General features: G+C 39.9%; 1 protein-coding gene across 6 annotated transcripts in view; it reads left to right on the plus strand.

Annotated features, from left to right (window-relative positions):
* ADGRD1 (adhesion G protein-coupled receptor D1) overlaps positions 1-12,172 on the plus strand; it is a 175,212-nt gene that overhangs the window by 107,387 nt on the left and 55,653 nt on the right. The window lies entirely within an intron of this gene.

Consider the following 12,172-nt stretch of genomic DNA (forward strand, 5'->3'; position numbering starts at 1 on the left):
TCCCAGGCGTCCTTGGAACCCTGTTAAGTAAATGTTAAGATGCTGTGGATTTTAAACGCATATACATGTTTATTCACCATGTTCTGAAATTCATCAGCCAAGGTTCAAAGGGCCCATATAAATCACCAGCTGGAATACTAGATTGTCAATGCTCTAAGAAATTGTTGCAATGATGTTGTATTCGATCTTGAACTTTTGTATATTTTATTTTTCTTTTCATAAATGGAGTTCACAGATAATATGAGACAAGAAAAAGAGACAGTGGGAGTATGCAACTGCCCACATTTGAACAGTTCTATTTATATAGCTATTATATATCTGTGGCCGTATAAATAGAACTAGATGACATTTTTCCACAGGAACACTATTTTTTGACAGAACATTTATTTTTTGTCTAGATTCTGTTTTTTACAAAAAGAGGTCTGCTTTTCATGAAAAATGTAAATAAATTATTGGAAATAGATTGCCTGAAAACTGGAGAGGTTTTCATCAAAAGCTGTATTTTTGTACAAAAAAGTGACTTCATTCTTCATGGGAATGAAATTCTACTTGGGGTGCTTTATAATTCCATTCTCCTATGGAAAAGTATCATTTCCCCTTCTCTCCACTGTACGGATAAATGCAGCTCTCAGGGTAGCACAAACAGGCAGACATCCTCTCCAAGGGCACCGTAACAGCCTTTAACCTAATGTACCCGTCAGCAGAACGGTAAAACCAGGTATGAATAGTTCTACCACCCTTTGCAGAAAAGCAGACAGATGCATAGAAAACAATTAAAAAAAAGGGGGGCGGATATCGACAAGTCTAAAGAGATGTAATACAGACCAGTATGTATGCAGCAGCTTCAGACCTGGGAGAACATCCCTAGGGAGAACACTGTTGATGTGGAAATCCATGAACTCGGTGCGATAAGTGTTCTGACTCTCTCAGCTCCTCTTCACGAGATTGATTTTCTTTTTGCTTAGAAAAAACCCAAACCATAAGCTTTGCATTAATGAGACACTGCAGTTTTTTAAAGAGTTTGCTGTTCACAACTGGAGCGTACGGCATACTCTCCGAGTTCAGAAAAAGCCAAGTGTCTCTAAGCAACAAATACTGAAAAGAAGTGACCTTCCTCAGAAGTAACTTGCCGCATAAATACTTGTGGTGAGCATTTCTAATGACCAGAGAGCTGAGCTTGTATAACTACTTGTCAAAGATGGTGACTTTCTTCTGAGCTAAATTCGAGCAAGAATCTCCTCGCTTAACTCCCTCTCTTTGTTCCTTCACATGGTTAAGTCTGGTTTTTTCCACGTACAGAACAAACAACTTCTTCACCGAAAGGGCTGTCAGGCCCTGGCACAGGCTGCCCAGGGCAGGGGTTGAGTCTCCACCCCCAGAGGTATTTAAAAGCCAGGTAGACATGGTGCTCGAGGACAGGGTTTAGTGGTGGGCTTGGCAGTGGTAGGTTAACGGTTGGACTCGGTGATCTTAAGGGTCTTTTCCAACCTTAACGACTCTATGATTCTATGATTCTAATAGCCCTTGTCAGCTTTGATGCACTGTGAACCTGCCCCAGTGCCTCCCGTCCTGCTAATACTGGTCCAGCTCATTTTCACACTTTCACCAATATCCAGCAGATCTCTCTCTATATTTACACAGTTTGTGCATTTCTTGTGAGCCTAAATGCCTTTATGTATTCTCAAGATTCTTTATCACTGCAATTTTATGATAAGGTACGGAACTATTGTTAATAATTTATGCACCTAGCTTGGGGAGGAATTACAATGTCTCACATGGATTTCATTTTGTTTCAGTGAGACATTCATAGGAACAAAACTGTAGGATATCTTTCATCTGATGGTTCTTTCTCTTGAATACTTGAAGTATTGCGAGATGAGGAATGCTGACAAATTGTTAGACATTTATGGAGCAGATTGTCAGGTGGGTCTAATTTCCAGGGAGCATAGAAATGTTCTTAGGAACAAGCTGCGAGTTCTTGATTTTTCTTCTTGATCTTTACTCAAAACAGGTTAGATTAATTCAGTCACTATTCTACTGCATGCCAGCTGGAAGTAATCTCCAGCGACTGAAATCTGCTGAGATGAAAAAGCATTTTTATTCTGATATTTCAGAGAAAGAAATTGAAACAGAGAGGTCACAAAGAAAAATTTTAAATTCTGGAATTTTAAATAAATGTGACAAAATGAACCTCCACTCTGGTATCTGTGTGCTGTACAGCAGTGTGTGAAGAAAAAGAATTTTGAATGCTGTGAATAAGCTGAAACTGAACTCAGATGACAAGTGTAGTTGAACACTACTCAGATTTTATATTAGTCTCAGCCAGAGCTTGTACGCACTAAAGTTGCAGTGATTGCGAAAGAGCGGTACGAACAATACTGCTGATTAGCTTGAGATCCATGTGTGCAGTTTAGCTGCTTTCGGTGATGCAGGGGATTAGTAGTTGTAACAAGTTTATTTCAGGAATGAAATAACCATCTTGGAAAAACTTACAACCATGTGGTGCTCAGATGTCAGCCTGGCACTGACCCGTTAGCCTGCTGATGAATTGGCCCACGTGGAATGCCGGAATTATTGGTGTTTTTATCACTCTGCTGTTATGTCTGTATTGTGGCTGGCCCAAATGCATGCTTGCTTGCTGAGATTCATTTATCATGTTGGTTTTAACTTGAGAAATGATAGCATTTATTTGGAGTTTTGGAGATTAGTGATCATCAACTGGTTTAAATGAATAAATAAATTAATTGAAGGTAAAATGTGGCCAAAGATGAGCAGAATGTTCCTGAAGTGACATGTTCAGCCCTTGATTGCCTCTGCGAGGTTGCATGGGTGTAATTAGGGTCAGCACGCAATCAGAATTTGGAAACTCGGTTGAGGTGTCTTTTCACAGCGCTGATCAAGTTAGTAAGATTGAGAATTTTACAATTGCATCTCCCCAACAAAATGTGTGAGTGGGACGTTCAGAGCAGTTGTGCAGGTGCTAACTAATTCTTGTACCCCTCCTCTGGGAAACTCATTGCTCTGATCAAACTGAGGTAGAGTACAAAAGTCCCTCGTAGCAAATCATCACTAAAGCTGCACTCTCAGGGGTTCATGTCTGTCTTTCTCCTTCCTTGACCCACAGAACTGTGCTCCAGGTTTGCCTCACCCAGTGCTCGCTGCAGTCAGGACAAACCCGTACTGCCAGCTGCCCTGCAATGTTATAGTTAGGGAGACAATGGTGCATTAATATAGCTGCGGTAGGAAAAATAAATAATCCATTTAGTTTGACATGTTTACACTGGTTTATGTTTGCTTCTTCTGGAGAAAGTCCAAGCAGAGGGCACCCAGGGTGATGTGCTCCCTGTGGTGGATTTCTTGTAGCACTGTAGTACGACAGTCCTCCGCTGTGCCGCAGGCGTGAACCTGGGTAGGAACAGGAGAGGATGGGAGATGAGATGTTCCCTCAAGAAGGCATCCTCCGCTGGTGGAGAGCCTGGGGAGATCTCAACCTGCAACACCACCTCCTGCACCCAGCACCCAGCGGCACCTCCCGCGGGGGGAAATGGCTGGCGGAGAGGTCCCGTTCCTGGGGTGGGAGGGACAGATGAAATCGGGAGGAGAGACGTGAACCATGCTCCTCTGGTTTGGTCAGACAGAGGGATGTCACAAGGTGCTTCCTAGACAGCAGGAATCAAACCCAACACGGAGTAAGCCGCAATTCAAAAGCACTCCAAAGAAAATTCAGACACTATTATTTTATTTTGGGCAGCTTTACTTCCTCTCATCAGTCAGTGGGGCCCTATGCTCCTGCCAGGAAACATGCCAGCCATCTGGCAGTTTTTATTTTTATAGTGATCCAACAACTACAAAGCATGCCAGGCTATTTGTACCATCTGCCACATAAATGTCATTTCAGCAAAAGGATGGTGGACACCTGGGGACCCAGAGTTCAAAAATCCTTTTAAAGGGGAAATCATTGTCTCCCACAGCAAAATAGAGTTTGAGGTTTGGGTCCCCCTCCCCCAGGTGACCAATGCAGGACACAACTGCAATATTTATGGCTCCTAGACCATTCTCTTAAATTGTTCTTTTTTTTCCCTATTTTTTCCTCTCTCTGTCTTTTCCAACTGCGAGGATGTAAAAATGACTACTATAAAGTTCACATGTGGATGGACATTTCCAGCAAAGTAATGGTGTTGTACAATCTGTGGTAGAAATTGTTCAGGTTTTTAAACACATTTTCTGCATTGCTAAAGCTAGAAATTACTTTGTTTTTAATTCCATTTGTAGCTCTTTTTCCATAATTCAGAAGGGAGGATCAATCAATACAGGTCAAGCTGCCTACTGATGGGCTTGAAAGCAGAGAAGCATTTATAAAGGGGAAAATATTTTAAAACTTCTGATCTTGCAGCAGGAGCTATAGAGACAACTCATAGCATCTTTAGGGAGCCCGCAATTTTGAAAAGACTTGAGGATTTGGCTGTGGCATTCTATTTACAAAAGGAAAGTCATCCCAAATTTCTTCTTTGAGGCAATATGGCTGTTTTTATTTTATTTTTCACTGTTATAGCTGAGTTTGACAGCAAGTTTTGACAACATATGGCTGACTGAGAACAAAGTGCATCTATTCGTGTTTATAAAGGCTGTTTTGAAAATGTCCTAATATTGTCAAATGCTTTAAAAATATGGGGCAGAGGTGTGTAATTTATAAGGTTGGAGCATTGTTTTCCTAAATCTAATATTGCCATTATTAATCAAACATTGCACTCAGGGGGCTTTAAAATAGCAGTCTGAAATGATAAATTTTTTTCTTACATTTTTCAGCCAAATGAGGTTCAGATTATATACTCTAATAGGATAATGAAATGGAAATAATGTGGCATTCTCTGATTTCTGCTGTTTTGTAATTTTAATATAATTACTGTTCTCAGCATGCTTTTCATTGCTGGGAACATAAAAAGAAGAATGCCTTAGTCCAGTAATTTTTCTTTTGTGTTGCATATTTAAAAATTGGATAGGCATTGCCATTTTTTTGGTCCTTGTTTATTACCATTGACAGTTTGTTTAACTGAAGAGATCTCTGCAGACAGTTTAGACAGCCCTTACCCATCAGATGAACAAAGATAAATCAGCCTATGTGTTTATTCTAGCATCGCTTTGTAAACTTTCCTTGCTCTTTCTCACTCTCTCCGCTTCCCCCTCCGTTTTATTGCAGTGAATGTTGCCCCCATGGAGGAGCACATCTCTATGATATGTTCACGGTATGATTGTGCACCGTATTTCTTTTGTCCTTACTTCACTCATGCTCATCTTTCCTGAAAATTGATCTTGATTTTTAACTCGGAGCCATTGTTCATTCTTTTGCTATTCCATTCCTATGCCAGTGCAGCTCTGTTGATTTTGATGGGAGGAAATAGGAGATTCTGGTTCTGTCCTTCATCCCGTAGAATTACATGGAAAAAATTGAACTAATGCTGCAGGATACTAAACCCCTCAAATTCCTTAGGGAATTGTTTGACAATTACTGAATTGCACTCAGCAGAGGAGAGGAAAAAATGACTTTTTATTTTGGAAAAGCACAAATATTTATGAGTGTAATAATGGTCAAGAGAGCTCTTTTGTTTGAGGAGCGTGAAACAGGACTCTATTTACTTAACAAAATACTTAACAAAAAATACTTAACAAAATAACATAGACTTCCTTTCTATGGTGAAAATGAAAGCACTGAGCCATTTGGCAGCTAGGTCTTCTTGCTGACTAAAGGATTTCCCCATGCAGTATAAAAATGTTACGATACTGCACCTTTATACGTCACTGTTCTTTGTTGAATATCTTTAAATTTAGTCCTTCTGTACTCTTGAGTTCAGTCTGTCTCCTGTATTGGCCTTTTCATGCCCTTTCTCCCCAAAGCCTGGTGTAGGAGAAATTCAGGGCTGGGTACCTGGAGTCTCTTGGCTGCGGTGCAAGCCACAGCTAGCCGCAGTCCTGAATCGAAATGGACATTTCTGAATCGAAGCCCAAGCCTGGATAAGGGAGGTAGACATACTAATCTTCACTGAATTTTACTGGGAGCTGGGTATTTAGTTATCCTCAACTGCTCTGAAAAATCTCAGACTCATTTTGGCAAGAGACCATCGTTTCTCTGCCTGCAGGAGCCTGCTGGACCCACACTGGGTTTCGTTCTCCTCATAGCCCTCTCCGATGGACTTTGGTGTGGCTGTTAATCGGAGAACAGGACGAGAAAGTAGAGAACAGATGTACGAGTCTTAGGCGTATGGGCAAAAGTAGCTCCTTCAGTTTCACAGAGAATAATCTGCTGTAAATATAGCATTTAACATTTCTTTGGAAACACTGCAAGTCTTAGGCCTGAAATGAAGGCAGAAGAAAACACACTGCTTTGTGTCACACAAACAGAGATATGAGGAAGAACTTGCAAACATCCGCTTTTCTGATCCCCAAACTTCATTATAATTTGGTACCACTTCACAACTGGAGTCCTCCCTCCCTGCCATGCCTCCTTCAGGCTTCATTTGAACTAAAAACTTGCTGTGTGCGATTTGTAATGAGCAGGTTACCTACTGTTTGATGACATCTTGCCCAGAACTACTTTAAGAGACGACATGGGCTTTTAAAAATACTAATTAATACCTTGGCAGAGATATTTGGAAAATTCTAAATTTTTCATGTCACAGTGAAAAGTTTTAAATAAGCAGCCACCAGGCTGGGCTGGCTGTAGGAAAACGTTCCTTTAATCCTGAAAAGCCCCCTTCATAGCACTTTATTGCTGATCACTAGGAGTTGTGCAGTTAATAGAGAACGGGAATTCAAAAGCAGTTCTGCTGGAAATGGCTGATAAAGATGATTGCGCTGCAAAGTGTGACTCTCAGAGGCTTTTTTTCTCTAAACTTGGGGTATCTGATACACCGATAAAAGAAGCCTCTGATTCAAGTTAAACTTTTCTTTCTGTGAGTAGTGATTGTGCAGTGGCAATTGGTATGGCCCCACCAAAACCGTTCTTGTGGTCTCAGTGAGTAGACTGAGCTTCCTGAACTAAACACAGATGTTAATTTGAAAAAAACATAATGTTATGTACCTAACAAAGTGCTTGGCAAGCTGAAGGAAAACAGAGATTTGTATTGTTATTATTATTTGATATATAAATAAAGGCCTCACTGGACTGAAATTGAATTTCAGCAGCCTTTCTGGAGGCAATTAAAACCATTAGCTTCATCAGCCAAGGCCAGCGTTTTAATGTCTCTGAAACACTCAGGCTGCCAAAGTTAATTATTCATCCTTTTCTTAATTGGATTCAGATTGCATTTTAAAGGTGCAGCTTCAATAGGTTGGCTGAGCCTTAATTTTTCACCCTTCCCTCTCCTCCCTTCCCTCCCCCCAAGAAATGTCTCATAAGATATTGTTTCAAGCCTTTGCAGAAGGGTTTGAAAGTGGGTTTCAGCCCAGGCCAGCCGCTGATCGTCTCATGGCAGATCTCCATCAGTTCGATAAACAGGGTAAAAACCATGCGTCATCGTAAGTAACCTCATGGTAGGAATGCTTCTTTGAGATGGAAAGCTGACCAAAAGGAACACTAAAATATAACTTGCTCTTATGTTTGGACTTAGGGCAAAATATCATTGTCGTGTCTTACATTTCCACCAGTAAACAAATAACTTTGGTTTCATAAAATGTATATACTATATAAGCACACGCAAAAATATAATATTCTGTGTTCTACCAGTAAGTAACTCTGAAATACAAATGATAGGTATGATATAGTCCTTAGATTGCAGGGCTCATTTTTTAAGGCTGTAAAACTTTTTTTTGGTTCAAGAACTTGTCTTTTTTTTGGAAGAAGATGAATTGCTTTTCAGAAAGGAAATTTCAGAAGTAGCTTAGACAATGAAATTACTGCTTTTGGTGGCTAAATTGTGAAGTTGTAATTTTGGTATACGGACAAACCCTTTCAGGATCAGCTATGACAAACCTTGTTTTAAGTATTTGAACGCAGCCCTTTGTCTGACGTGTTGTCTCTAAAGGCAGACACAGAGGGATATTTTGCAGTATGTAAAGAAGAAAATTTTAGATTAGTGCTTCCCCAAAATATCCCTTCCTCTGGAGAAAGCCAAAAGTACCCCCTTTGCAAAGCAGAAAACATGCAGTCAACTGCCTGAGAGATGAATAATGAGAAAAAGGGACAGGAGTGCAAATTTCACACAGAAGGGGACACGGGGAGGGGGACACTGAGCAGTCAGCCCTGTCAGATTCTCTGATCTGACCGGTTGCTATTTTGTGTTTCTGGAGCCCATTTAGCTTTTTGATGGGTTGTTGCGCTGTGTTGTGTATATAGTTGCTCATTAATGTTATATAAATAAGTGGGTTTTCTGTTCTAGATACAGATCAAACAATTTTTCATGTATAGCCTACTGAAGAAGTCTTTCAGCCTCAACTGACCTTTTCCAGATACTCCAGAGATGAAAAGTACCATCGCATTTTAATAATATATTTTCATCTTCGCGTGCAGTTATTTTTAAACAGAGGAGTTAGATGTCACTCATTTTCTTGTTATTAACAACATCATAAAGGAAAAATATATATTTGGAATCTGAACTGGGATCTTGCCAGGATCATTTCTCAGGCCATCCGGTTGCCTGTGAGTTTCCAAAATAAAAATGTTGAGCAATGTACTAACTTGTTCTGTGGGTGCGAATGAGGGTAAAACAATAGACTGTAATATTGCAGGTGGGTGTAACTCCCGAAACCATCAGATCTTTGCCAATGCTATTAGCAATGCTTGCAAGGTAGAGGGTGTTACAGCCTAAACTAAAAGAGTGGGAGTTTTATATGGAGTATGAATTTTTGATTTGACTGTTTGTCAAAGCTGAAGCTAAGAAACATCTGTCTTTTAGTGTTCATGATTACTAACACTCATGACTGCATGAGCTTGTTTCCTAGCTCTTCAGCTTGCTGCAGAGTAGGAGAATGACCTTATAAACTCAAAGAAGCAAAACCTTTTAGAAGAAAAGAATGATTTAATGTAGATTGGGACAAGTGTGAGAATAAGGCTCATGGGACTACTTTGCAGATTGCTCAATGTTTTATTTGGTACTTTTTAATGCTCTTTTCTTTAGTAAAAGCATCATAGCCTGATCAGCATTTTTGTGCTGACTACAAGATCATCTCAAATTATTGTCTCATATTCCACGTCATGCACGAAATCTGAAAATTTTCAAAAAGACAAGCTTAGGTCAGATGAAATCAGCTCATATCAGAGCATTGGAATTTATAGGAAATTATTTCTTAATTGATGATATGCAATGCTTTGACAATCCAGGTATTTCTAAAAAACTGCATGCTTGCTATCCCTTACAATGTGAACACAGACATGCAACATTCAGCTGTGCTCGAACAGCTGGGTTGGCAGAAGTTAGTAGAGACCTGATATCTTAAATACAGGTTCTTTCCTCTCCTGTACCATATCCCTGTATTTAGAACTGAGACTCCACACCTGGAAATCGTTCCAGGCCTTCTTTTCATGCTGTATCCTCCCCCTGCAATTCATATCACCCCCAGAAAGGACCTAGGTTTCACCGGTGGGAGCTGCTGTGAACAGGGACCACTCTCTTGCACCCCTCCAACCTGACAGGTCAGTTTGAGAACAGCTATTGCAGGCTCCGCCTTTTCCTTAATAAACAAAAAATGGTTCAAAACTACTTACAGGCTTTCTGTCCCTTGCACCAGGCAAGACGAGAATGTGAACTACAGCCATGTTGTTTTTGAAATAGTTGTTACAGGTATTGATTCAAGAGCAAGAGCAATTTCCAGTTCATAGGTGTGGAGACCTATGTAGGTTATTTTAGGTTTGAATGACTCTTCTACATTTTGTTGATAAGAGATTTTTTTTTTTTCCTTTTTTGTTTCTAAGTAATACAGGCTCCACTTGGGAGAGCCTGATTCATGTCTTGCCCTGCAGAGGTTTCTGGAGGAAGACTGAGCTAAAACCCAGGGAAAGACTTTCTTAGAGGCATGTTAGTTTTGATAAAAATCAGCTAGAAAAAGATGTTTGTGTGATCATTATCTTCTTTTGGATGTATCTTGGAAAAAAACAGAGGCTTTGATTTTTGCCCATTTCCACTAGATGGATCCCCTGTATCTTCTGTACTTGTATGTGATAGTAAGACATTACCTTTCCTTGCAGATCTTTGCCAACGCAAACACTGTGATAGACCGCTGTAAATCTACATAAGCACTGAGCGGCTTTGACCTCTGTAGGGAACATTTTCTGGCTGCAGGTGTTGGGAGTGAAAGGAGTGAAAGAAAGCCTTGAACTGCTGAGAAATACTGATTTCAGAGTGACTCGAAGCTGGAAAACTTCCTCTGCTCCCCTCCTCCCTCTGTAGAACTGCAAGCCACCTGTAGCAAGAGAAAGGGATGTGTATTGGAGCAATCAGGAAATAAGGTCCATGCATTTTGGACATGAATATCCCTGATGAGGAAATCACTTCTCAACTGCCCAATTTACCACACAAGTTATTCCTATTTCAGGAATATTCTGTGAAGAATGGCTATACATGGCTTCTCTGGGCGATGAGGGACGATAGGAGCTCTTTTGTAGAAATTATATGGACCTTTTAAGCTGGTCCAACACACAGAACCCTTTTGTTTCTGTAATTGATGCTATCCGAGTCAAGGAAAAGAAATGTGTCTTTGGCTGAAAGAGAAAAAATACTAAAGAGCTGCGTCATATTTCCTAGGAACTGTAACACCATAGCAACAGTTGTCTTTCAGTGCTGCTGCTGCATCGTTTAATAGTTCTGAGATTGCTGAGCGAGCCACAAGTTATTCTGCTGTAAAACTTACGGCACGTGAGCCGATACTGTTGACAGATAATTGCAAGCAAAATGTACCTATACAACATATCATTTTTGCCTGTATTTAAATTTTTTTTTCTCATAACCACACGGCATGTTATTTCTCTGCTTTAAAAGGAATTTTAATGGGAAGTTTATTGGTAGAACTGGTTGGGTTTGATAATCTCTGATGAAATACTTTGGGGGGAATTTTTATTGTGTGTGGGGAAAATAATAGAAAATCCCAAACTGTGAGAAAGCATTATTTTTTATTAGATAGAGTTATTTTTAAAAAATTGGAAAACATATTGGTCCTCTCAGTATTTTTCAGAATAAATAAATATTTTGAATGAGTATTCAGCTAGGAATTTTATTTATAGTGAATAGATGTTGAAATAAAAACATAGTATTTCAAGCATCAAAACTAAAACTTTTTGATTGACCACAATTTTTTTTCCCAAATGTTCAGTTTATGAAAATGTCAACTCTATCCACATTCAAGTCAGGAAAAATGTTTGAAAATTCTTCTGTGATGAGAAAACTTTTTCCTGCTTAGCTCTGTTCTACTTATTATATATTAATACTGCCTGGCTCCCTTTGTTGGGTGTGGCTTTTTTGTCATTCTTCTGCGAGAACTTGCATGGAAAATTAAAGAACACTTTCTGATTAATTTAGGATGAATAGTCAAAACACACTGTCCCTCCCCCATTGAATCTATCCAGGTTTTAACATAGATCCTAGTGGCAGGCACGATGGAGTTACAGATTAAATGTTCATGAAAATTGAATTACTTCTACAAAAGGTGCCTGTAGATAAAAACAGAGGCTGGGACGAGAGACTTACACTCTAACTGCTCATGCTGGGTCTTTTCTGTGGTTTTTCATTCTGTAGGTGTCAGTCCAGCTCCTTCAACAGGCACTGAAAACATGATACATTAAACAAAACAAGTTGGCTATAAATGGCTGGTGATTTATGGGTTATCTTGGTTTGTCAGTTCTCACTGCTGTGAAGCACTTCTGGTATTTGCACAATGATGTAAATTATTGCAGCGTGAGAGCATTAGCAAAGTGCCCTGCGAGCTGTGAAAGATCCCATTGCTGACATTGTTTGTGCAGCCCAATAAACTGCCCTAATCTCAGGCTTGGCGATATCGCAGCAGCAGAGAAATACTTTCTGAGGAAATACTGGTTTATGAAGGAAAAGAGGAACCAAATGCCATGGGCATGTGGATGCCCTGGCTGTGCAACTGGGTTTGGAGTTGGCTCTTCATTTTCCCTGTTAGAAACAGCAGCGAATGATTGTGAACATCAGCTTATATATGGGCAGATGGAGGAGAAAACACT

The sequence above is a fragment of the Nipponia nippon genome, unplaced genomic scaffold (assembly GCF_047370975.1).
Source record: "Nipponia nippon isolate SJK-2023a ecotype South Korea unplaced genomic scaffold, ASM4737097v1 scaffold_18, whole genome shotgun sequence".
In the NCBI taxonomy this organism is placed as follows: domain Eukaryota; kingdom Metazoa; phylum Chordata; class Aves; order Pelecaniformes; family Threskiornithidae; genus Nipponia; species Nipponia nippon.